The following is a 26,846-nucleotide window of genomic DNA, read 5'->3' on the forward strand; positions in this document are numbered from 1 at the left end:
CAAGCCACCAATGAAATTTGTGAAGTGTACGGAAACGATGCTGTAGTCGAACTGATACAGCATACCCAACATATTTCCATAGCATCTCAAAGTTTTTTTTATTATCGCTTTCGAACTTTCTTCAGTAAGTCGCTCCAATTTTAGAACTTGACTCTACTGGTCACCGAAAAGTGATAGAATTTTGCATGAAAAAATTTATAAATTTTGTATGCATGAATGAGCTGAAGAAGTTGAAACCCAGAACGTGGAAAAATGTACAGATTTCACATGTGCGATAAGATTATATGTATAGAGATACATATACAGCGTTCTCATTGTTAGAATGAAAATATATAGTATTTGAAGATGCCCCAAAATATATGCATATTACTGACCTCAAATGTTCAACTCAATTAAACCCTAAGTTTAACCTTCAACGGCATAAAACACACCATTCAGGGAAGATGAAACTCATTTAAACACACATGCATACATACATATGTATATCAATCTATACATACATACAAACGCTTTGCAAGGTTAGATAGCTTGTGATAGCAACAAATAAGTTGTTAGCGCACTAATAACCATGCAACAAGAGCCAAATAGCAACACACATAAAATAACAAAAACAGTATAAAAAAGAGAAAAATAACAAAAAAAAAAATTAAACAAAAAAGTAAACAACAAACGCATCAAGTGTCGAGCGCATCATCAACGAAACTGCCAAAGACATTAGCTTTACGCCCAAAATAATTTCAACCAATTTTCACTAGCCAAAAATGCGGCCACATCAATACCTGAGAAATGATTGTGGCAAATGTAAGGCAACTACATCTTTTTTTCTCAAACTACCATACAACTAATGGCGTAAAAACAGCAACAACGACTGCGCAAGAAACCCGAAATTTCGGACCTTTTGTATGCTTTGTTGTTGTTTGAGTTTGGTCAGTCCAGTCGCTTGGGTCAAACGGCCGCAGCATTAGTTTTTACTGCCGATAATCACAAGTTTGTTTTTGTTTTTGTTTGCTCGTTGTCTTCATCTTTCTTAATGTCTTATTGTTATGGCGAGTGTTGTCATTTTACTTGTTTTATGCATTTTTACTCACATACTTTTTATTTAATTTCAGTTTTTTTATTATTTACAAACAACAACACATGTACATGTACATATGTTTGTAGCGCTTGGGCACTTGCTTTGGCGCAGAATTCAAGCGGTTTCTTGCCATTATGGGGAGGCCACAATTATAACAGCTAACATAATACGAGCAGATAATAACAATAAAAACGGCAGAAGAGTTGAAAAAGCAACGGCAAGCGCTACAAAGCGACTGATATACATCAACAAACACACGCACACATATTTCTATATATATATATTCACACACCCATACATATTTGTTACAGTAGAAACTCTTTATGCAGTCACTACGAAAAAAGAGCCTTTTGCGTTAGTTTCAACGGCAACAATGGCAATGGTGGCAGCAACAACAACCAACAGCTGTGGCAGACAACAAGCGTTGCGCGTCGGTCGGCCTTACAGGTTCTTTGTTAGCGAGGCACTAAAGAACTTAAAACTAATTAGTCCTCATCAGCTACACAGCCATGTAGAGCTGCTTGTGTGTGTGTGTGCGAAAGTACAACATAGCGACAAGCGCAAAAATGGTAACAGCCGCTCCAACAGCATTTACATTAGTATAACAACGTTAGTAACAACAATAACAACAATAGCTCTATTGCTGTTGCTTAAGTGGAAAGTGTGTGGAAGTGTTAGTGTGCGGCATGTGTGCACACTGGCGGCACCAGAAACTCCATTTGTGGGGTCTAAGTTTATTTGGGATTGAGATTTTTTTTCTATGATAACTAATGAGTTAGTTTTTTTTTATAAATAATTACTTTACTATAAAAAAATAAATTATAATAAATAATTCTGAGATTTTGGCGACAAAAATGTTTAAGCAAGTGATTCTTCACCAACATACTACTTGCAACATAATTATAAAATTGAAATTTTGCCATGCTGTGCAACCCTGTGCTGTCTTCCAAGACCACTTCTTGCTTTCTCTAGAAAATATTGCTTATGTGAAATAAAGAAGAATGCTTATAGACCTTTAATCTTGCTAAGAGCGTTCGGTTGTGGAAGTTTTGTTAATTTTTTCTCACAAAATTCTGAAATTGGTAGTTGTTGTTGTAGGAATAAAAGAGTATCAACGAAACTTCTTATTAAAATACTATTGTTTTCCTCTTAGTTCATTGCTTGTTCGAGTTTCTTTTTGAATTTAGAAGGCTAATGAAAGAAAGACTCTACTCAGAACTAATCAATGAACTCACAAAGCGTTCTTATGCTATCAAAAGTAATAAGAAAGCGACTCTGAACAGAGATGAGCACTTTTGTGTATATTTCTAGAAATTTAGAATACTATATGAAATTCAAATAATAATGTTTGCAACTATTCATACCAACTCAGAAACAATGAAGATCTTACTCTACACACGACTGATTTCTCGCACCTAATTGCTTGATTGGAAGTAATCATGTAAACTTTTACTTCCCAGGTTGTTCTTAACCCCTCAAACAACAACACAAATCCTGTTTAAATAACCGCGCACCTAACTGTAATGTTAGAGGTCCTAAACACTGAAGCGCGCCACGCCAGATCACCGCTTTGCCATAAAAATCAAGGCTTTAAAGCATTTAGTGTAGCGCTGTTGACAGTCGGGAATCAAGGCAGCAGCTTAATACAAGCGGTACAGCTTAGCTGGCGCATATAGAGTAGCACCATATTTATATATGTATGTAGCGAAGCTGCGCTGACTGTCTGGGTGCTGCCGTTGGCTGCTTGAATGGCGAGCAACCATTCGCCACGCTACAGCTACTACTCTGCTATGACTACAAGGTGGGGTATAAACGACTGTTTACGGATATACAAACTCGTATGTAGATATGTATGTGTGTGTGTGTAGTTGTAGTAAGCCAGTTGTTTGCCTGTCTGTCTGCATTTGGCCCACGGTAGTTAAGTTCAGTTTAATACAGACATCTTGTAGATAAAAGCTTTTCCATGTCTTCCTCAATTTTCGTGCCCGTTTCTGCCGTTTACTACCACACACACATACACCAACACACAATATTTTTTTTTAATTTTGCTCTTTTCGTCTGCACCAAATTGTTGTCTAGTGCTTGTGTATTTTTGTTGTTTTTAATTTTGTGATCTTTTTCCTCATGTTGCCACACAGTGGCGCTACGCTATACATAAAATATCAAATTATTGCCGCAAATAAATTTTGTACAATTTTATTGTTATTATTCTTAAGTTTAGTAGGTGAAAATGAAAAGCATTTGGTAAAAGCCGCTGCCACCATACCGCTATAGCCGAGTCTTCGGGCTTGTCTGCGCTTGCTGTTCGCTTTAGCTGTCGCCAGCAACGCCACGAAGCATTAGCAGTAATTTCTTTTGGAATACCATTAAAAATTAAAATTCCAGACTGATTTAATTACAAGCATGGCACATTAACAAATGGCAAGTGGCAAGTGGCAAGTAGTGAATGGTAAATGGTGAGTGGCAAGTGTTGCTGTCTGCTGTGAGTTGGTGAGTCATGCAATGCGACAGTGGCAACATAAATTCAAATATGCCGCATGAGTGTGGAGTCACAATTACATACATACATGTACATATGTACACACAAACCTGCATCACTTACCACATCAACGATTACTCAGATATATGTACATATGTATGTACGAGTAGGTATGTAATGCGACCACTTATTCAAATGTAACTTCACGCTTCCCTTTCTACATATTTTTGTGGTTGCAAGTTTCGTACACTCGCAACACGCCCAGTTTTGCGCAAACAGTAGAGCAAAAACCAAAAAAAAAATGAAAATAAAAAAATAACAAAGACCGTTAAAATTACGAAAAAAAACTTAAAATTACAAAAAAAAACTTAAAATTACAACAAAAACCAATGAGCCACAAAAGGTAGCCGTAAAAACTTGTGCACACTTTTTTCGGCTTTCGCATGCCACAGATCTAAGTAGAAATATTTTGGCGCATTGGTGTTTGTGCGGCATGCGCCATTGCAGTGCCCACAGTGTCCGGTGTGCGGTTGCCGCTTGCCACATTTCGCCATGCTGCCAGCGTTCATTAGGCGCGGCAAACTTCACCTGCCAGCGAGTCTAACATTTCTATCACATTGCTTGGCAGTTGCCAGCGGTATGCCGGCAAGCGCCACCGTTGCAACAAAAAAACTTTGACTTCGACAACAACGACAACAGCAACACTAACAAGTAACATTGCAACACGAGTCTCGCTGACGTTGCATGTACACACATACTATACATGCAGATGGGTATGTATGTATATAGGGAGCTGTGTTTGTGGCATGTGTGGCATGGTGTCTGTGCACACGGTTAATTGCATTTTTCATTTTAGCCCAATGCTGCTCACCTTTCTGCCAGCAAAATTGATATGCATAGCGGTGTCAATGTTGCAGCATCTGCTAGTGTAGTGGCTTGAAGCCATGCAATGCGTTCTATGTGTAGCATATACATATGCATGTATAAGTAGTATGCGTAGGATGGCAAAAGTTTATGTTTGTTCTCTGGAGTTGGTCCGACGTCTGTTGTGTTGGCTCTGATTGATTTGTTGCCTCTATGATTTGCAGCAATTTCAATTATTCTCTGTTGCAACTGCTGATACTGCTTTGCGCAGAGTTAAAAGAGCGTGTCTAGGCATCTTTTAGCATACTAGTTGTATGGCAAAATGTCGAAGACTGTAAAGCTTTCATAATACAGCATTTTTAATTGCTTTTTTTTGATGGAAAATATATTTCAAATATAAATTTCCGCTTGGAAGCTTATCGTCTGAATCTGATTTTTGCTAAGGAGCATTCTAATTCAGTAAATTAAAAAAATGAAATTTTTTCTAATAATTCGATAGTTTGGGGAGTCAAAACTATGTCTCTAAAAGGATTTTTCAGAATTCACATTATTTCCGAAGCTATAGCCGTTTTGGCTTCGTGACAACTGGAACCGTTTATTGGACGAATGCAACAATAAGCGACTTAATGTAAAACTTTGAACGAATTTTTCTTGAAACTACTTTTTCAATGCAGTTGCTAAAATATCTACAGTTCTGATTAGAAGATTTGCTTTAGATATGGCATGAATATTCTATATATGTATATCTCTCCATCACATGAAGCAACAAGAAATTAAAAATTGAAATTTGTAATATTAAATTAGTGAAAAAATCGATATTTATTTTAGGTTTGCTGCGATTTTTAGAAAATCAATTCGTTTGCAGCATCATGAGATAACGGCAATCGACTAATCAAGAATGCATTATTCATATTTTGTCAGAGGATCACAATATTAGATATTATGGCGATAAGGACACGGCCTTTTTTCCATCTACTTCAAGGACCCATAACTCAATGATTTTTTTTGTTTTTTTATAAATGTTTCTTATTCTTCAAAAATAAATAATGAAATGATAAAAAAATGGAAAAAAATTGATTAATATTGCCAAATATTGCATCTTGTAAAATTTTAAAGGGTTTTTCTGTAACAAACAAATCTTCTACAACTACATAGTATGGTTTTCAAGCCAAAGGAGCTTAGTACGCAAAACAGGTCAAGCGTAAAAATGCGTTTTCTTTTAATGTACTATACTACATTGGACTTTCGAATAACGAACTTTTCCGACCACGCGACCTTAAACCTGATATAATTGAATGATATATGATATCAGCTACCAAATACGCTACCACTAGATTTCAATTAATTTATTGCAATAAATAACGGTTAGCATTTTTATTCAAGCAATTTCAGCATTACCAAAAAATACAAAATCAAAATTAAAAGAAATAAAAATGACCGCAAATTCATCATCAAAACGCTCAAGCGCCTAAATGCATACTTAGAAAAAAACCTATACAGTACAGCAGCTGCTGCTTACTGTTGTTTGGTTTTTCAAAAATGCAGGAATCACAGCTGCGTGCGGCATGTAAGCTCCGCACATATGGAGATATATACTATATATGTATGTATATATTACGCGGTGCTGCTTAAAAGTGCGTATAATTCGATACCCAAAGACAAAGGCGGAGAGGGATAAAACAAAAACACATAACAACAAAACGCAGCGAAAGAAAGGCAAATGATATGTGTGAATTATATTTGTGGATATGTAAATGAAATGGACGTTTTGTTTTAATGCTGGTATTGTCTTACTGACAAATGCGCTGTTGTCGTTGTTTTAGTTGCTGCTGTGAGGCTTCAAATTCATTGGAATATATTTTTCACACTTCTCACACCATGCTGGCAGGCAAACACACGCACACCAATACATATATATGAATAAGCGAGCGCACAAAGCGTTGGTTTTAATATTTTGGCGCACTCACACCCCTTTCAATGGTATCTGCTTGTTTTTGTTATTGCTCTCGAGGTTTTTCGGTTTTGATGTGAGCTGGCAGTTAGTGTTGCTGAAAGCAAGTGTTGACACGCCTGAAACCCAATACCGGCACATGTGACCAAGAAACACAAACCCAGTGTCGGTACTTCCCCACACATACACACACGTATATATGTATATATGTATGTTTGCATACATATGTGTTTACAGTGTAAGATAATATGTTAGTAAGACAAGACAACAAAACTCGAGACTTTTTCTTCAAGGAGTGTGTCAAGGAGCAGCAGGAACTAGCGACAGCTCGAAGCCACACAATGGAAATGCAAAACGAATCGGAAAACAACAAATACAAATAAACAAACGGCACAAACACACAAAACAGCGATCTTGCGGCGGAATGAGTGCGGCACTGTCAGTTTGCTTAGATGCTTGATTGGTGAGGTTGCCACGGTGGATGTGATGGCAGCGGTGGAGTGTTGGACACAGCGGTTCGGCCAACTGATCGGGAGGGTTAAACTGGTATTTCCACTTGGCATCTGCGCATTGAGCTTTAAACAAGACGAAATAGCACGCAACTGACTAAAAGCAACCACAACAACAACAAGAGTAAAAGCGAACCAAACAAAAATGCGAAACTGCAAGCGACCGCAACGAAAGCGAAAGCCCACAAGATTACGCAGGCACAACACAATGCCAACAACAACAATAATAACAACGAAACAACAAACCGTCGGCGGCGGCAAACCCACAAGGATAAGCGATTTAGGGATATTTTAAATTGAGTTAAATGCGTGTGCGCCATTATGTGGCAGACACAAAAACAAGCACGCACCAACACACGCACACGCATATGTGTCAGCAGTGAAATATTTCATGTCCCACACACACACACACACATGCAAACGCATTTTTGTGAAATATTTGTGCAAGAATTGTTAAACAAAAGGTATGCGCACACACACGCATACAAACGCACCAACACTCATACATATGTTAATATGTATTTACGAGGGTTTTGCTTTTCGGCCGCTTTGTGCCGCGCCGTGTGCGTGTCATATCAAATGGCACTCAGCGCTTAAGCCTCTGCATTTACATAAGCACACAAGCACAACAACAACATATGCATGCATATAAATATATATGTCTGTGCGTTTGTCAACGGCATTTTTATTAAGCAGACGTTTAAATTTATTCGCATTCACACAGTCACAGTGCAGTTAATGTACTAAGTGTCATGTGGCCTTATTTGTATCTTAAGTAAACGAGTGTACTTCTGCACTTCTGACATTCCGTTTCCGCATTTTTTGATTACACACGCACACATACACCCACACATATACATTTACGAGGTGTGGAAACGGTTTTTAAATGAAAGAGGATACGCCTGTCACTTGCGCGTTAAAAATTTAGTGAGGTGTCGCTTGTGATCAGCCTCAAGTGGGTGGCAAAGGGTGGCGCGGAGCAGTCATTCGCCAGTCAGTCGGGTGTGTGTCACTTTTCGGGTATATTAAATTACTTTTGCTTACCTCAGTGCCGCAGAGACTGCAACAATGGCATTCGGGTAATATTTTCGTATTAGTTAAAAAGCTATTATTTTGTGTGAAGGTTTGTTTTTAATTTAGGGAAATGCCTTTCATATAATATTAATGAAGCATTCCATGCTCATTTGGTAATTTATGGTTTGTCCTTAGCGTCATGGAGTTGGTTAAATGACTGACAGTCGCGTGAAGCGGCTTTAAGTAAGTATGGTTTCAATTATACAGAAATATTTTTGGAAAAAATTCAAAGTATACTAAGGCTGAATTATACTGTCTTATTTATCGAAAAGATGATTTTTTAACTTCTTGAGATTTTTTTAGTTTCAGGAATATGGGCTGCCAATTAATTATGTTCTTAACGCTCTCAAAATGTTTGTATCATCAACCGTTCATAGAAAAGTGAACTTAGAACGATTAAACTTAATTTGTTAAGAGATTTTAAGGAACTTAGCAATTTAGTTTTCAAAAAGACTTCAAAAAATTGAAGTTTGCCACAAAGTTTGTATATAATATCCAGCTTAGAACATCGGAGACCCAAAAAGCATGTATTTGAAATATCAAACTACTGAGCTGAGACGATTTAGCCATGTTCGTATCTCCGTCTTTATACTATATATGCGAACTGTATGTATGTTTTTGATATATTAATTTGAAATTTTGATCACATCCTTTTGTTCTCAAGGAGCTGCTTATTTGTGGGTATAGATGATATTGCACCAATATAGCATTAGCTACCGTACAAAGTAAATGATCTATTTGATTTCACTAGATATCTTCACGAAATTCAACTTGAATTATTTTCCAAGGTATTGCTCCGATATTCGAAGAGACGGTACAAATCGGACAACCATTGCATATAGCTGTCATACTAACTGAACGTTCGAACTAAGGACTTGGCATGGAAAACCGTGATATTTGAAAATATATCATCATGAAATTTGACATAGAATATTACCTAAGACATTAGTACAACCTCTAAGGAAATTGTTCAGATCGGTCTAACATAGCATAGCTCCCATACAAACTGACCGATCAAACTCAACAGAAAGATCGTTTTATAGCCTTTTATGCTGAAAAAATGCAACTATGAAGGGTATACTATAAAGCTTAGATTTTTAATTTCTTTTTTTTAATTTTTTAATTCCTACTTTTATATGGAGAGCAATTTATATCCAAAAATTCACTAAATTCTTACTTTCATCACATGCAATAAAATATTATATGATGAAAAATCAGTTTGTAATTTACACGAATTTAGGCGTTAATGGTAGCTTAAATAATGAATGAATATTTTATAAAGCATATAACACTAATTACAGCAAAATCCGCTTGAATGTGCACATAGGCATGCTAATAAAAAAAGTGCTGCCTACATTTAGAGTGATATATATCAGTCTACACTTTATAAACAAGACAAGATAGAATACATAGAAAAAGTGTCCCTATTTAATTGAAAAATACTTTCAAAGATTCTCACAAGCTTAAAAATCTTACACAAGATATGCCCCTCTCTCTTCCGCTTTAATGACGCCTGTTATCATTATCTCTTTTCAAATAATCAAATTTCATTAAGTCACGACAGTGTGTAAGCTACTCGATGTCTCTTGTCGTGTATGCTGTCTTGACTAATTTTTCTTTTAGTCCTATTTATTTGATATTACTTTACGACTATGATAAGTCTTTAAAGACTTCCACTGCTTTATTCTGCACTTTCTACAGGTGTAATATATCCAAAGATTTCATATTATAGATTTGCATGTAATTTCCGGCATAACAACAACTTTTGGCTAATTTCCCAGCTCAAGCGAAAGCCCATAGAAATTTGTGAAGCTTTTCGAAGAAGAAAATTATCAATTTTGAAATCAAATCAAATTGTGGCGAGAAATATAAGAATACCACAGCACGCGCCACATTGCCAGGGATTCCTTTGTAGGTGTAACAAACAAAGTAATCATTGTTGACTTAAAAAAATACAAAAAAGGAAAAAATAGAGGAAAAAAAATTAAAAATAAATAAATGAAGCTGTGGCAATGAAATATTTACGTGAATGCAAATGTTTACAAAGCAAACATCTTTAAGTGTATTATACATAAATAGCCAGCTGTGTGTGTGTGTGTTGAGTGCCGAAAACTTTAGCAGCCATATTCTTTGCAACGCTTGCCACATAAAATGCGAGTGAGAGCGTAAGTACATGTGTCTGTGTGTGTATGTGCGTCCAATGCCCCGAAGGTGTTGTGCCGCAAGTGCCGGTGAGCACTGGAGACGCAAAACTTTTGTTGTTGCCACTAACACTACTGTTGGTTTTGTTACCGCCGTTGTTGTAGTGAAGATGAAACTGTTCACTAAATTTACGATTATGTTTATTACAAGTCAGCGTTGAGCAGCAGCAGCGAGCAGGACTAGAATACCTTGAAGACGTCACAATGGGCAAGTGGTTGCGGGCGCACACACACACCAATACATGAACTAGCGCTGCAAACGAATATCCGAATATACGAGCGTAATAAACGGACGCACAGGCATCCGCACACACACGCTTACAAACATTTATTGGTCTTTTGTTTGTGTAGGTGTTTTATGAAAATATTTTCAGCTTGACTTGCGAAGATATTCGGAGAAAATATGTACTTTAACGCTTCTTTGACAAAAGGTCATGACATTCATGCCGGCCAAAAGCAAAGCAGCAGCAACAAAAGCAAAAAAATAAGATGAAAAGTAAAATATGCGCGTTTTTATGTGGCTGTGTGTGTGTGTGTGTTTGGCTGGATGTAAGTATAAGGAAAACTTTGCCAAGAAGAATACGCCATTTGCGGCGGTTATAAAACGCATAGTGGTAAATCTTGTCTGCTTCTGTGAGTATGTGCGTGTGTGCATGTGTGTGTGCGTGGACAAATTTTTATAGGCAACAAAAATTTTTGTGAATGACACACTGGGGAAACCTAAAGCGAATTAGTATGCTGCCACTAGACTGCTGGGATATGCAACAAAAATTATATAAAAACACATACATAAATACCGTTAGCTGCCTACTTCTAAGTAATAAGCGATTTATGTAATTTCAAATGTGGCGTTTATTCTTCTCAAACATTTATAGCGCAACTTAACAGCGGAATTAGTCTATTGTGTGAACTTTATGCGTCTATCACCTTCAATTTTGGTGCAGTTATTTATCGCAGGTTGCGCTGTGTATTGAATGTGTATAAATTAACGCAAATATTTTTAAAGAAATCTAATATTGCGTTGATCTGATCTCTAATATTATTTGTTGCAAGTTTCCTGCGCTACCTACCCCTGTATTATTTAAGCCATTAGTTTTGAGTTATGCGTTTTTGTAATTAAACTCAGCCGCTTGCCAACATTTAACTGTGGCACGTGCGTCGGCTTCATAAAAGAATCATAAAAAATTTCATTAAGTACAAAATTATATTCTTTAGAAAAAGTTTTCCGCTTATTCTTTATGTTGTAATAAATAGATGCCACAGTTGTGCTGCTATTGAGTATGAGAAAACTAAGTGTGCGCATAGAAGTTCGTTAATAACGGTATGCTTTAGATAATAACTTTTTAGAGTATATCATGCTGGCAAAAATTTTCCTTTTATTGACTGAAGTGGGTTAAGACTTTTCTTAAGTATCCCAAAAAGTGCGAAAATTTGTGGAAACCCGTTTTTCGAAATTCGAAAACTTATTTGAAACCATGAAATGGGTTGAAAAATTGAAATATGATACAAGAGAGATCAAAACGCAAGTTTTTAAAAGAAGGTTCCTTATAAACGAAGCGGCTAATACTTTAACTTTTCGAAAATCAATGCTAAACTTCATATTGCTTTTTTGAGGCTAATATTATGCATTTAGCCTAAATGTATGCTATGCTATAGAATAGTGCAATAATTGACTGACTAAATCAAAAACGGTTGCCTACATTTAGGATGATGTGCGATGATGTGGAGATGAAGGCGCAGAAAAGCAAGGATTTCAAGGGAAAACCTTTATTTAAATATAAGTATGAAAGAGATAGTCTTTCATGTAAGTAGATATGATTTCTGAAAAATCAAAGCTTAAGAAAGAAAGGTTTATGCTCTTTAAAGAGAGGTGGTTGGAAAGGTTGCTGTCGCGCAAAGTTTATAACTACGAATGTAAAATCTTAAAAACATTTTACAATTTGACCATATGGACTTTTCTGTAGCTTTAAGGCTCAAGGTTTCGATATCGAGTACAAAATGGAAGAGCTCCCATGTGCGATAACCTACACAATGCCCTCGATTTAATGCTGAAAACCAGAAACGCCCTCAGAATACCAAAAATATATTTTATATCCTCACGTTATGTAAAGGAAAATATTTTATAATCCTATTGAGATTTACAGACGTGACTCCATTGCATGCAATAATAAGCAACATGCCTCAATGCAATGAAAATACAAACGTGCCACAAATAATTACATTTTGCGCCTGGCCAGCCTTATTGGAGTTTGTCAAGCATGTAACGATAAGATATTGTTAGAAAGGAAAAGAATAATAAATATGAATATAGCAAAAGGTAAAGCAGGCTCAAATTTAAAACTCTCTGCAGAGCAAGGCCAAAAACATGAAAATATGACCATTTCGCAATGAACTTGAACGCACTGAAATTAATTTCCAGTAAGTATTAAAAACATTTTCAGAAAAGCTTAAGATTTCGCCAAGAACTTAATTTTGTCAAAGGAGGCAAGGACCTGACGCAAACTAGCCGAAAAAGTATGCAGTAAAAATTTAAAGGCCGTAAAGTTACTGAGAGTGGAATCGCCGTAAAGCAGCAACTTTGTGAAACAGCGGAGCAAGTGCGAGCTTAACGGCACTTTCGTTGGTATGAATGTTGTTGTAGGAAAAGTGAATGCTAAGCTGAGAGGTTATATGCTATTTTATATGTACATATGTTTGTCAAAATAAGTCATTTGGATGGCAAGTATGCTTGTAAGAGTGCATGTATATAGTTTGCAACTTTGACGAAAACTTGCCACATGCCACACTAAATTGCACAAAAGCCGAGCAGACAAAGTCAAAAGCATATGCAAATATTAACGCACACACACACACATTTATATACATATATATGCGCATATATGAGGAGCTAACTAAATACATTTGTTTGTAGGTGATTAGGCAGTTGAAAAGTGAAAAGGCAACTTTCCACTTCTACGCAGCGTGAACTTTCCGGCTTTAATGAACGAATGCGTCCCGGCGTCTCGCACAAGAAAATGGCAAAAATTGCGTGTTAGTTATCTCCCCGCACCAAATTATGGTTGTATGTGTGCTAGTCTGGGTTTTCTTTCGTTGCTTTTGCTGCACCTAAATGGCACTTGAGTCAGCGTCGACGGAATACTCGCTCGGAAAAGTTTAGAATTTGAATGTTTCTGCTCTGCGCATATTTCGAAAACAATTAGATCAAGTTTGTGGTTGGAGATAATGGCGTTCGCCGGTGTTTTGGGACTCACACACTTATGCTGTCAGCCGCACACTTACGTGCATACATGCAACGCGCGTGTTTGGAGTGTGGGGCGTGAAAGTTCTAATAACAGTGTGGATGGTATAATTGTGCAAAAACAAAGTATAAGTTATTATTCGTGAATTTGAATTGCAAATAATATTTGTTTATGCTCGTTGAAAGTAGTAAAAGTGTTGAAGAACTTATGCTGGTGTTGTTGTAGACTTTTATGTGTGTTTGAGTAGGTTTATATGTGGCAAGAATTTGTGAATTAAGTTAAGAATTTAATTTTCTAAGGAAAATATTTAGGCAAGTGAGTGGGTGAATAACGGTATTTTAGTAGAAAATTTATTTTTTAGGTATATGCGTTGCCAGATTGCGAAAAAAAAATTTTTACTGCGTTGCAAGGAGAATAATTTTATTGAATTTTTTTTTACTAGAAAATAGAAGTTTTTTATTCAATTTATTACATTTGCAGACATTTTCTTAATTGCATGTTACTGATTGGAAAATTATCATATTTATTTGTTGTTGCAAGAAAAAATTTTTATTAGAAATTTTGCTTAGTAGGAAAACGTAGCTGTTTGTTCCTTTTTTCAAAAAAGTTTTCGACTGGCTGTTACTTTTTATATGTGGCAACTGTACTTTTACATATATAAGGAGCATATAGGCAGGCGTGGGAACTATAGTTACGTAATTATGTCAAAATTCAGTTGAGTCAATGACACCGATCCCATAAAGCACGATGTACATATCCTTCAACACTCGTTCTTGCAACACATTATGATTTATACATGAATGCCATGGTACAAATAGAGGTCCTCCATAATTTGTCAGCTTCAAAAGAAATAGAAAACACAATTTTTAATTAGAAATTTGTCTCAATAATTCAGATCTGCACTGCAGGGGACATGCTCCAAATAAACAGATAACACACATATATGCATGAGTGTGACTTTGTGCATCACGCTAGATACACTACAAATTTGTATGTATGCAACTGTTGCACAGAGATTTTCCGTTGCGGACGTGTTGTACGCGCATTAGATACGAACTCGACTGATAAGTGATGAAGCAGTATCAGCACACAAACACACACACATGCACACAAGCGCAGCCAAAAGATGCCGCAGCCGTTGCCACTTATATGGATATGATGGATATGTGAAACAACAATATAGTTGACAACAACAAAGGCAACAAAGCGTTTGTGTGTGTGTCTGTGTGCCGTTGGCTGGTCATGGATGTGCATAAGTATGCCGTTTTGACGTGCTACAAAGTGACTGTTGATGCAGCGATACGATACTGTGGCTTGTGGTAACTTCTGACGATGCAGCAGCAAGTTGCGGCCGGTGATGCCAGCCACAAGAGCAGCCAAATGAGACGAGACGAGATGCGATGAGATGATTTGAAGCAAGTATTGATGCAACATTATATGCTTGTTTGCCTGTATGCTTGCTTGTTTGTTTGTTGTTGTTGTTGTTTGCAAGCAGCATGAGTTGATGAAAAACACTAAGCAGAGCAGGCTAAAGTTAACGCGTGCGTATGCACGAGTGTGTGTATGTCGGAGGAGCAGTGGAAAATGCGGTGTATATTGAAGAAAATTCAGACTATAGCTTAAAGAGCTGTGTGTACAGTGGCGGTCATATTATTGGGAGCGCATTTTTTTATTTTTTTTTATTTTATTGTAAGCGAGGCATTTAAAAGCGAGGTAAGATTGGTTTAAAGTTGGATATTTAAGTCTTCTTGAACGAACAGCCGGCTGGGGAAAATTCTTAAAGATTTAAAAATATAATTTTTCAAATGTGAAATATAAATTGCAATTTTTTTATATTTTTTTTAACTTTTTTATTTAATTTAACTTAATTTATTTTAATTTAATTCATTTTAATTTAATTTAATTTAATTTAATTTAATTAGTTGTATTTAATTAAATATTAATTTTTTTTATTTTGCTAATTTTTTTAAGTCTATTTTAATTCAATATAATTTAAGTTAATTTAATTTTTACTAATTTTTTTAAGTCGAAAAATTTCTCGATTTAGCTGGCCTTACTATATATTTTTATTTATACTTCAATACAATTTCATTCCACATGTTATCTCTACTTTACAGACTTCTTTGTTACCACACACCCATACGTACACATTTACAAGCAATCGAATTCACGGCCACAAGTGGCAGTCGGACGGCCGGCATACAATGAGGCACACGCAATCCCGACTAGTTGGGGCGGCAGCAATCAGTTGAGCCAATTTCCAGATCAATATCTTTTCGGACAAAACAAGTAAACGTGACACACAATATAACTTGCAACAATGCAACGGCGAGATGTAAAAGAAAGCAGAAAATACCACTTGCCACAATGCGTTGCATAGAAATGCAAGCAAAAAATTACAACAAAGAGCGCATGTAGACAACGCGCGGCATAAATTGTCGGTGTTGCAATAGCAGATAATGAAAATAAGGACGCTATAAAGTTGTAAGCTATGAATTTTCGATAATGGCAAGCGGCAGAAATTTTATCAGAAAGACACACATACAAATTCCAAATAAAAAAGCAACAAAAACGAAATCAACCCACGTAAATTCGAGGCAAATGAAGGCAAAATCAGTGTGCATAAAATTAACAATCATAAAAAATTATGAAGTCAACGCGTGATATGCGCACACGAGTGGATTTATAGCTGCTTGATTTTTCACGGGCATCAGCGGCGTTGTTTTTGCTGCTACGCTTTTTAGTTGTTGTTGCTTTTTGCTTTCTAAACACCTCATACCATTCCAATTTCGTACGCATTACCGCTGCTCATAACGAGAAATGATTAATGATTCGGCGGGCAACAGGCAACGGGCGGTGGGCGCTGCCACAGGAAGGCACACACACAACAACAACAAACGCGAGCAGCAAGAAAAGTGAAGAGAAAAGTCGAAATGAAATGAAAATCCAATCCAAGCACTCATTCATGTGTGCACGAACTTCATGCGTTGCATTTGTTACACTTGAAAAGCATAAACACGCGCACACACAGACAAACAAACAAACACGCTCACGCACACACCCGCGCGCGCGCGCCCCTGCATTGTTAAGCTTGAGAAATCAAGAAATCGAAATTTTTTACACTTGATTAAGGTGAATGTGAAAAATTTGAATTTCGTTACCGCCGCCGCCTGTGCGCTGCCGTCGCGCTGTTGCTCCGTAGCTCCTCAGCTACTTGCAACTCCCAGAAGGCGCAACGCAATCTATTTTGCCGCTTTTCATAACACTCTTTTCTTCTTGCTTTTGTACTTACGTACGCGCAAGTAAATTTGTTTGCCATCCCCCTCCTACAATCATTCATCTCCTTGGCCCAGCTCAGCCCCCGCCCTCAGCCAGCTGCGCCGGAGTGTTCACACATTCATCGTTCATTTGACTTTTTGAAGAATTTCCCTGCATTGTTTATTGACTGACTGGTTGATTGGTTGGCTGGCTGACTGACTGGTTGACTCGGTGCTTACTGGTGATTGCCAGTGATTTTTACTTTTACACTTTGCGAGTGCGTCATTTTTCATGTCATGCATCGTTGAAAAATCCCTTTGTTTCGCTTTTGGTAATGCTCGGAATTGATTGCGATTAAACACTGTGATCTATGTATTTGCTTAGCCCATTTTCGGTCTGGCTCTTTATATGCTGTCTTCTTGTGTTTACTATTTACTTATGGACTTTATGCTTTACGCTGATCAAAAATTAAAAACAAAGCAATCTACTTGTGTAAATGTGTGTATGTGTGTGAGCGCTAGACATTATGTAAATACAGCGTGTCCGATAGTTTTGTGAGTTCAATCATATTTCGTATCATTTTTCATGGTTAAGGCGTTAATGCCAGTGGAGTCTCTTTGGAGCTTTGAAAGATTGCTTTTTGAAAAGTATGAAGGATTACAAAGTATTCAGAGACTTCGTAAATATGTGAATACAGAACTTTCACACAATTTCAGGTCATCAACACCGACTTAGAAGCTGGACTGAAGTGATTATGTGAATAGTCCATATCGAGAAGCGGTTGAGGGAACTTTTTGATTCCTGAAGGTATATATTATTTTTACAGTATTGAAGCACATGGGAGGCGGTTTGACTAAAATAAAACCAATTTTTCTAAGTGAAATTTGATTGTAATTTGAAATAAAATAAAATTATTTTTAATTAAGAAAATAATTTCTTAGAAAATTTGTTTCAATATAAATTAAAAATTTGGAATTTTAATTTTTTGAACTAAGGAAATAATTTGTTTGTTGATAAAATATACATTTATGTTATAAGACTTGTGAGGAAGGAAATATTTTTCAAAAATAAAAATATTTAAAATTTGCAAAATAAAAATATATTTCTTAAATAATTTTCAAAAACAAAAAAAATTAAAAAAAAAAACAATAAAATGTTTTTTAAATATTTTTAAAAATATTTTTCTAAACTTTTAATAATTTTAAATTTTAAATAATTTTGTATACAACCAAATATAATATAGTAGATGAGATTTCGGCAAAAAAAAAAAAATAGTGAATTGCAAACAAAAGTATTCGAATATTTTTTCACAAAAAAGCAACCAATATTTTAACGTGAGAGTTTTCGAATGGAAATCGGAGCATTTTCCATTTTGTCAAAATAATATGAAAAGTAAATATTTTATTTCAAAAATATTGCAGTGTGTTTGGGACATTAAAAAGTTATTTTACAAGAAAAAAAAAATATGAAATGAAAAACAAATCAATATAAAAGTAAATAACCCAGAAAATATTTTTTTTTGAAATTTTCATAAGCATGTTGAGGTTATGTAAAAACAGCGTTAAGTTTTTATTATAATTTTTTGGTTCTTAATTGAGTGAAAATTGAGATAAATTGTTCTTAATACTTAAAACTCAACCAATCCCCTGCCGTTACTGTTCCCGAATTCAGATTGACTATAAACTAATTTTCCTTTCTTTTTTTGTTATTTTATCTCATTTTCCAATGGATTTATGTAATTCTACTTTCTTTTTTTCACTCTCTATAATTCTCAAAGACTTCAGCACCGACTTTTGATTTTTTTCTAAATTTATTTCGGCATTAAAGCCGAATAAAAAACTCAAACATCTATTTCTCACTAATTTTTTAGTGCTCTGAACATCTTCAATATGGAAAATCTGTTCACAACCAAAATTAGATTATTTTTTTTTTGACGTATAAGTAATTAATGATATCTACAAGCAATGATCTTATTACTAATTTTCAACAAATGAAGTTTTACTGGCCATCTAGTTTACATGCAACATGCCGAAGTGCAATGACCCACCCACAAAACCTTGAAAATCACGCATGTAACTTTCGTTTTTATGCAGCTTTCTTCCATCAGCTGTCTATTTTCGCAAGGCATGTTCTAACTATTAATAGTAACACCAAAGATAACTGTGAGTCTCTGCTGCTGAAAGCTTGCATAAAAGATTTAAGCAAGTTAGCCAATATGAGCAACTATGAAAAGCAAAGTTCAACTAAGAAAGTATATACACACATATATATAGTAGTTATTTATTCATAGAAAAACTCGCTGTGACTCAACAGCATCTCGCATCCTTGTTTGTGCTGCAAGCACTCGCAGAGGCCAACGCAGTGTAATCATCTCATCATATGCTAGTCATCGACCCCGCCTTCGCGCGCACAACATGAATTTTAGCACTTCGCAGCCGACCCATTTCATTAACTTCCATCCTGTGTAGGACTGTAGAATTGTGACAGTGGAAATTAGAAAAGTGCGTAATTTTCTTACCGGCCCTGGGTGGTTTTCAACCACCGCTCGTTAGCATCCGCTATTTATTCATTGTTATTTTTGCCATTACAATGGAAGCGCATATAAATCGTAAGCCGAAGTGTGTTTATCTCACGGCGACAGCCACCCCACCAACGGCAACCGCACGGCTTAATCCGACCATATGCCAATAATTGCCTTATGTTACCCTTAGTAATGCACAATGCTTGCACTTTTTATGCGTTTTATGTGTGTGATGTGGGAAATGTACAAAGCAAATGTTAAACTGTCATAAATCAAATGTTAAATAATCAAAACAAATAAAGGAAAAACTTTTTTTTGGCTCTGAAAATTTGTGCAATTTTTTTTCTGTGATTTTATTTTTTGAAAACATAGAAACGTGCTGTTGTGAAAAAGAGTATGCCACTAAATTAGTTAAGCAACACATGCGGTGATTTTTCTTCGAGGGTTCGAAACGAAAATCGCATTTCTTCTTGCCACTACATTCGGGAAGGCGCTTGAAGCCTTATCACATGCTCAAGATTGAGTGCTTTTTGGCAGACAGAGATTTTAAACATTATGCTTGCAACATGTGTAAGTGAAAGATTGCCGAAAAACGTGCCAATGAAATTATTTTCCATTTTTTTATTTCTTTTTTACCAAATGCGTGCTACGTGGATGTCTCCTGTGCGTTGTTGATAGGCAACAAGCACAAAGAAATGTTTTCTTTACTAAAAATGTACTCCATCGCCGTATGACTTTAAGTTGTTAAACGGAAATCACGATTTCAAACCTGCCATATTTTTGCGCTGTCACTTTAACCTCTACTCCAGCCACAGTTTTTGTTACATCAGCCTAAATGTAGGCAACATTTTATCTTTATTGTAAAAATGACCTTAAAGAATATAAGGTAGCATACAATTAGGCGTATTTCATGCCAAGTCAACTTACAGCTAACGAAGCTCAGCATAAAACTCCTTAAGAGAGGTTCGTTTGAAGGAAGTCACGTTTCTGGCACTGTCATCTTCTCTTTTTGTCATATATAACCTTTAATTATATATGAGCTACCTAATTTTAGGTTTACTGCTTAGACCAAAATGTGTTGGAGGAGTTTCCTGTCATACTTTAAAATAGATAAACTTAATTAATTGGATGAAGACATATTGAAAACAGCTGTCGCTGTGGCTCGCAGTTTTTTCTCATTTACCTACAGCATACTTTCAGACACAAACGGTTAAAAAAGTGAAAAAATTTAACAAAATACTTTAAGTTTTGAAACCACACATTTGGCTAAAAAAATTGACATGAAAATGAAATTAAGTTCCCTTAAAGTAGGGCTCTATATGCGTGCTATACCGAGAGAAATTCTTGAATTCGTTCAACACAGTCAGACAATTATAATTATTTCGTGGTTTTGATGCACAAAAAACCATCTGCCGTTTTTCCCTTCTTGTCGCATTCCTACACAATTCCATATGTCTCAATTTCGACTTTATAAATGGGTTACTTATTGATAGACCTTTTCTATTTTTAGTTCATTCCAAAAGCAAAAAAAACGAATCCTCCCCTCTCTCAACTGTAATCGTATGAAAGTGTATGTATTGTTGTTCCTTTTTTGTCTTTTCTTACCTTTAATGGAAACCTAAAGTCATCATTATCAAAGAAAGGAGCGCATTTCAACAGAAATTCATTTCGTTATACCCTTAGCCGATTGATTGCGCTGAAAAGGACATGACCGCTAAAGTCGGCTAAGGATACAATTGAGTTGTCTCGCAGGAGAATCGATATTCTTGTGTGCATGTAAATGCACAAACGCTCCAATAAAGGTGTACAGGGGCAATTAATATTTATTGTTGCAACGAAGGATTTGTAGTATAGAAGTGCACTCTTTACAATTTTTGACATTTAAATTAAAGTATTGTGCTTTGTCGGCACTAATACATTTATATATATGTATTTATATATCTGGGTTCTGTTTTATACATATATATTTACAGATAGACGTATATATGCATAAGTGTGATTACGAATGACTAATATAGAGTGCAGTATAAAATGTATAAATAACTGACTATAATATATCCGTCTGTTTGTATAAAGGCAAACTTCTCCCTTAGGTTTTGAGTTATCGTTCAAAAACTGTGCACATATTATTTTCTCATAGCATATAGCTGCCATACAAACTGAGTAATCATAATCATACGCTTGTATAGAAGACTTTTTCATTTGACGAGATATCTTAACGAAATTTGGCTCTATTTATTGCCTCAAGCGATGATACATTCTGCTCAGAAATTTTTCAGATCGGAACACTATAGCACATAGCTGCCATACAAAGTGAGCATTCAAACTCAAAATATTGTAAGAAATATTTTGTATATGTATACCCTTCGCCATACAAAACATAGGTATGATACAACCGAGGCTAGCGTTTTTGCTTGTTCGAAAGCACCTTAACTGGCGTTTTTTTTAGTTCCAGAAGCATTTACGAAAACTCTGTATACCATATACATACTTATGGTATATCATATATATATATGTATACCCATGTAACGTGCCCCAATTTTCTTTCAATTCTATCTAGTTCAAACCAAAAGTCTTCTCTTCGCCAAGTCCACTCATACCACTCAGCACATAAAATCAATTTACTGTGCGCTCAGCGCAAAAAACTCACCTGCAACACAGCGGTGACACACCAACAGTGGCAGCAATCACTTCACTTTAAGCAGCAATAGCATTTAAAATGCTTCAAATCCAATTAGTAAGAGGTGGCACGTAAATAATCCAATTCAATTGTGATTTGTTAGACAAACAACCAGTGTGTGAGTAAGTATGTTGCACGTTTAAGAGGCAGGTAAAAGCAAATAAATTTCTTTTCTACGCAAATTGTAACGCACACGCGCACACAAACACACGCGACAAGTACGCGCACGCGAAAAACGCTGAAGATGACACTTTCAGTTACTTTGACAACACACACACACACAAATCACAAATGGGCGCACAAATGTTTACTCGCAACACACGCGAATGTTGTTTGCTTGTTTACGGCGCGGCAGCGGCGCGAAATGTTGCAGCGACAAAATAATATTATTTGCTATGCAAATTCGCTAATACGTGAGTGTTAGTTGCTGCACACACATACATACATACGTGCATACAAACGAATTGGCAGATATGTGTATTTGCATATGTTGCACGTACGATTAGGTTGGTTGTTGTTGTTGTTGGGCAAAGCTGCAAAAAAAGGAAGTTGTTTTAGTATACACACACATACAGACAAGCAAATTTATTTATTTATGACTTTTGCTGGTTGCTCCAATTTTATTGAGCCAGCCTTAAGAGGAAATGTTGCAATTTGCAGTAAAGCGGAGTTTATTTATTTTTGCGTAAAAATGCTTTCTTTCTGCTGCGCCTTAAATATTAATACACATTTTGTAGTGGCAGTTTTTTTATTATTGTTGTTGTTGTTATTTTTACTACACTTGCAGCAGGTTTAGATTTGCTGCGCAAACATTTCTAGGCAGTTGTTGTTGTTGCTGCTGTTTATTTCTACTGAAATTGCCATTACGCCTTGCTTTACTGCCTTGCAAAAGCCGGTTGCCGCAGCAAACATACAACATCTGTGTATGTGTGTGTGTGTGAGCAGTTGATTGCCGGGCAGCTTGCAGCAAGTTTGTGCTTTTGTTTTTATTGTGCTGGAAAATTAGCGGGGCGTAAGCACACCAGTACGAGCGTGCATATGAGAGGCCGTAAAAGCGGACATGCATGCTGGCGCACAAACACACACACACAAATATATACATGTATATGTCCACATACATACATACATATATATAAATAGCTAAGTCGCAAGCAACCGAACAAGTTGCAGAAAAATGCAGTTGCTGTTGTTTTCGCTATTGCTTGCAAGCTACTGCTGCCGTTGTTCTTGTTATTGTTGTTTGATGCTACTTTTTCTTCTGCACTGTATGTTGTAGTTGTTGCTGTTGTTGTTTCTGTTGCTGCCGCGTACTTTGAATCAACGAAGCAAATCGCGAATTGTTTGCAGTTGATGACCGCGTCCGACGCGGCAACATCCGCGACAACGACCACAACAACAACAACAACAACAACAGCAGCAATGAATGCAATAAAAAACTTAACAAATGCCGTTCCCGCTGTCGCTGCTGCTGCTGTGACCATATGTGCTCTTGTTGTGCACTTGACACTGGCAAAAGAACAACAACAGCAGCAACAACATGCAGCAAATCGCTGCTGCAAGCACAATATGAAGTCAGCAATGTCAAAGAGAATTTAGAAACTTTACTGTTTTTGTTATTTTTGTTTTTGTTTTTCAACTATTAACAATATAGGCCTATAAGCAGCGTGTGTGTGTGTGTAGGTGTTGCTTGCCACAAGCGCTATTAGGCAAAAATGGTGAGCAGCATAAAAACTTAAAGAATATTCTGGTGGAGGTCTGATGAAAATGTAACAATTTTTGAATGAAATTATTTTTTTGAAAAATTTAAAGAGTTCACTTAAAGACAGTTTTTGAGCTATAAAAATATTAATTACTTTAAAGCGTTCAATTTATTTAATTTATATGCCGCTTGTTAATTTCTTTTTGTTTTTGTTTTTGTTTTCGTTGCTCTCAAAACCATCGCTGCCTAATTGACTCTGAACGCATTGACAGCCCTCAATCGATTAGACTAAGTAGGCTTTCAACTCAGCTATCAACTTGAGCTCAATAACGGTTAATGTGCATGCTGGCGCGCGCCGCAACGCCACTTCAAGCGCCAGATGTATGCGCTCCGACAATTAAATAATATAATATTGCTATTAGGCAGGCAATAGCAAGCCTTTGAAAGCAATTATGTCATGAAATAGCAACACTTGAAGAGCAGCTGCCGCAGCGGCACTCGAATTGTAGCGCACAAACACACACACGCACAAGCACGACTTTGTGAGGGGTGTAGCAGGCATTTAAGCTAATAAGGTTGTATGCTACACATTATCATAAATATTAATGTTATCAATAGCTGCATGGCTTTCTATTGACAAAAACAAAAACGAAACTATGTCATTAAATTTGTCTGCCGTTTGCACAATTCATTAAGTCGAGCTCAGAGGCCAGCGCGTCAATAAAAAATTAAAAAAAAACATCATGTAATTATTTTCAGTAGCTTTCTCAGCTGATAAGTAGCCACTACAAAGTGCTTTAATGTTGCAACATATTGTTTTTGGGGTCACAGCGCACAAATTTGTATGTGAAAATTTTCGAAATGATTTTATTATTACCATTTGCTTATGACTAAAATGATTTTCAATGAGCAGCAATTGAATTTCGCTGTTTTTGTTGGCTTTTTAATTGCAGTCTGCTGCTAAATAAAGCAGCTTTTGGAACACAAACTTGTCTTTTTACACTTTTTCTTTATTGATTAATTTTTTAAACTTTTGTACTTTTGCTGCTTATCAAAATTAACGGTTTTATGCAAATTTGTTAGATTTTAAATTTTAAATTTTTTTTATATTTTTTCACTTTGGCACACGCACTTGCTTTGGCTTGGCCTTACACTCCACAACACTTTGTTTGCATTTTCGATTCGCAAGCGCTGTTTTTCTATTTTTTCTTTAAACAACTTTAAACAATTTCTTTGCAGTTGTAATTTTGCGTTCGTACGTGTATATGTATTTAATTTAAGTTGAATTTTCTGACACACGGTCGTACCGTTCGTTCGTTAAGTTGACGATTCCGTGTACTTTGCATCCGCACGCCAACGTAGCGCCGCAATTTTGCTTCAATCGATTTGAACCGGTCTCAAGCACTGAATCGCACTCAATGGAAACAGGTCCGACGAAGCTAATATTTTCCGGCGCAGCGCGACACTTATCACATTGAGCCGAGCAGTGAGCTGTGTGAGCTATGTACTGTGCCCGCAATGCCCAGCCGCTTGGCCACAAGCGCATTTCACTCAATATCATCACACACACACAGGCGCGCACACAGGTCGGCCGTTGATGGCGCTACCTTGTTTTCCGACAGCGCAGCAGTGTGTTGTTGCTGCTGTTATTATTACTGTTGTTGTTGTTGCTGTTGGTGGTAGTGTGTTTCAGTGGCAATTTCGTCTCAAACGCAACTGTGAGATACAAACAAAACCTGGTGTATCTTGTCGATTTTGGGTTCTGACGAACGAGTGAAGTGTTTAGTGCTGAGAGTTGAAAAAAAACTCACTCATTTTTCCTCGCTCTAATCTTGTATGCGAATGCACGTTGAAACACGTGGAATAAGCGAAACACTCAATGTTAACAATTCACGCTCTTTCACTCATTGCATCAGCGAGTGTTTTTCCAATGGGAAGAGTGTATAAGTCTTGCGCTCGGCGCTCTTTAATTTTTAATGCACTCCAATTGGAAATTTCAATTTTACAAATTGAGTTGTTGTGCGAGGGAATAGCACAAATATGAAACATGTTATTAAACAGGAACTGCCTAAACACACACGCATACACACAAAAGCGCACATGCAAACATACTCATATTGAGGCATATACACGCTCACCTCTCATTTAATAAGCCTGTTGTGTATTTGTTTCATGCAACTAATATCCCCATGCATGTGTGTGCCTATGTATGTCGATTTCTTTGTATGTTTCCATATGTAAATATGTTTATACAAACAAATAACAGGTAATAAATACTTTCCTCTCTCCTTTTCCCCATCGCGCAACGCATTTCTTTGCTTTTTTATGACTTTTCCACTTTTATTGGTTCATTGTGGGTGCCTAGGCTTGATCGCATACTTCTCTATGTCTGTATGCTTGCATCTCCATACATATTTATGAGTTTGTCTTTTCATATGTGGCTTAATCCAGCGCATCTGATCAATATTTATTGGAGATATATACAGTTTTGTACCAAACTCTGTTAGTATTAAGCCATTATTGCATTATTTAGCCTTTATTTATGCATTCGATTTTTAACATAAAGCTATAAATATACAGTTTTCAATTGAAATTTGTCAATTTCTATTATTTTGAGTTCAAAACATTAACACTGCATAAGATTAACTTAATTTGCATGGGATAAGCTTTCTAATGCCATTCAAATAAACTCACTCAGGTTTCTCTTTTTGAGATCTGGAACCAAAATTTATGGAGAACCACTTTCAGCAAAATAATTTTGAAATTTTATGGTTAAATATTGGGAAAATATACTTGATTCAGTGTATGTGAGGAGCTAAGTTGATGTTATGCTTAAGTTATTGTCAAAATATTATATAGAATTTAATAGATTCATGAGTTCTCATCAGCTCGTTAAATAGAATGGTGCCCTTGAGGTTATGTTTCTAAGGCTTTATATATGTATGCTGAACTATAGTGCTATACTGAAGAACCACATAGCGAAGTTTTTGAGCATATTATTTCCTTCCTAAGTCGTCTATAAATTCTAGAATTCGAGTCAGCATATGTTTTTGAAGAATACTCGCATTCGATTTTTAACATATTTTTTGGTATTTCAGCTGCCGCTTTTGCGACATGGAACCGGAAACTCCAGTAACACCTGATTCAAGACTGTCCAGCAATTAGTAGAAGCAGGATGAAAGCTCTGGGATCCTTCTACGTGGACAGGGCTCACATCACCTTCATCGCGCCCAGCTAGCTCCAGGAAATATTGAGAGTGCTGGACCTTTGTGACCATATCTGATATAGGATAGGGC

General features: G+C 36.3%; 1 protein-coding gene across 3 annotated transcripts in view; it reads right to left on the bottom strand.

Annotated features, from left to right (window-relative positions):
- The window catches only part of LOC126761344 (uncharacterized), a 64,840-nt gene extending 39,820 nt beyond the window's left edge, over positions 1 to 25,020 (bottom strand). For 2 of the 3 annotated variants that reach the window (XM_050477413.1, XM_050477411.1), the window contains exons 1-2: positions 24,428 to 25,020; positions 21,822 to 22,384 (exon numbers count right to left, since the gene is read on the bottom strand). The gene's annotated coding sequence lies outside the window, so the exon portion shown is untranslated. The remainder of the gene's footprint in view (positions 1 to 21,821; positions 22,385 to 24,427) is intronic. The other variant, XM_050477412.1, reaches the window with a different exon arrangement.
- Positions 25,021 to 26,846: the final 1,826 nt, after the last annotated feature.

Source organism: Bactrocera neohumeralis, chromosome 6, assembly GCF_024586455.1.
Source record: "Bactrocera neohumeralis isolate Rockhampton chromosome 6, APGP_CSIRO_Bneo_wtdbg2-racon-allhic-juicebox.fasta_v2, whole genome shotgun sequence".
NCBI lineage: Eukaryota > Metazoa > Arthropoda > Insecta > Diptera > Tephritidae > Bactrocera > Bactrocera neohumeralis.